This window comes from Ornithodoros turicata, chromosome 5 (assembly GCF_037126465.1).
Source record: "Ornithodoros turicata isolate Travis chromosome 5, ASM3712646v1, whole genome shotgun sequence".
NCBI lineage: Eukaryota > Metazoa > Arthropoda > Arachnida > Ixodida > Argasidae > Ornithodoros > Ornithodoros turicata.
The window spans coordinates 45531124-45532227 of NC_088205.1; the positions used below are offsets into that span (position 1 = coordinate 45531124).

General features: G+C 44.0%; 1 non-coding gene across 1 annotated transcript; it reads left to right on the forward strand.

Annotated features, from left to right (window-relative positions):
* Positions 1 to 395: 395 nt before the first annotated feature.
* Trnat-ggu (transfer RNA threonine (anticodon GGU)) lies at positions 396 to 468 on the forward strand. Its single transcript has one exon. It is a non-coding gene; the product is annotated as a tRNA-Thr (tRNA).
* The last annotated feature ends 636 nt before the right edge of the window (positions 469 to 1104 follow it).

A 1104-nucleotide genomic window follows, 5' to 3' on the forward strand; every position in this document is an offset into this window, starting at 1 on the left:
AAATGAAGAGCCATTGGCGTAGCCCATGCAGTATTTTAAAGTAGAAATAACGCAGCTGAAGCATGCTGCATGCAGCATTTGGAAGCACCACCGTGGTTAGAACATCTGTGTGAACCGCTGTCCTCTATGTAAATTATTACTCTCTGTGTGTGACGTGTTTAACCTGTGTATTGTGTACCATGTATTTTTTTGTATCCTGTGTATGTAAATTGTTACTCTCTGTGTGTGACCTGTGTAACCTGTGTGTTGTGTACCATGTATTTTTTGTATCCTGTGTATTTGGATGCTACGGTGTGCATCATTCATTCATCATACATGACGCGTTAACACTGTACAGTCATAGCTTATTTTAATGTTTGTAAGTAAACGTTATTACCTGGTGGAAAAAAAAAAGTGTTAGCTTAGCTCAATTGGTAGAGCCCTGGACTGGTAATCCAGAAGATGTGGGTTCGAGCCCTACAGCTGGCTAACCTTTTCAGTGACTTTCATCTTTCATCGTTAATTTCTTAGGCAATTTGAGGCCTTGTATGTAATTGTCCCTTCTATGTTGTTCCAGCCTCAGAACATCAGTTCTTTCATGTTCAACAGTTGCCGCCTGAGTCGATCCCGTCGTGTGTATGTGTGAGCAAAAATGTAAGAGTGAAAGGAGGATGAGTGAGAGAGAGTGGCTAGTTTGTCCCTTCAGATGACGCACCCTGGAAGTCGCTGGGGAGGCGTGTTAGCTTAGCTCAATTGGTAGAGCCCTGGACCGGTAATCCAGAAGATGTGGGTTCGAGTCCTACAGCTGGCTAACCTTTCCAGTGACTTTCACCTTTCATCGTTAATTTCTTAGGCAATTTGAGGCTTTGTATGTATTTGTCCCTTCTATGTTGTTCCAGACTCAGAAGATCAGTTCTTTCATGTTCAACAGTTGCCGCCTGCGTCGATCCCGTCGTATGAATGTGTGTATGAGTGAGCAAAAATGTAAGAGTGAAAGGAGGATGAGTGAGAGAGAGTGGCTGGTTTGTCCCTTCAGATGACGCACCCTGGAAGTCGCTGGGGAGGCGTGTTAGCTTAGCTCAATTGGTAGAGCCACTGGACCGGTAATCCAGAAGATGTGTGTAA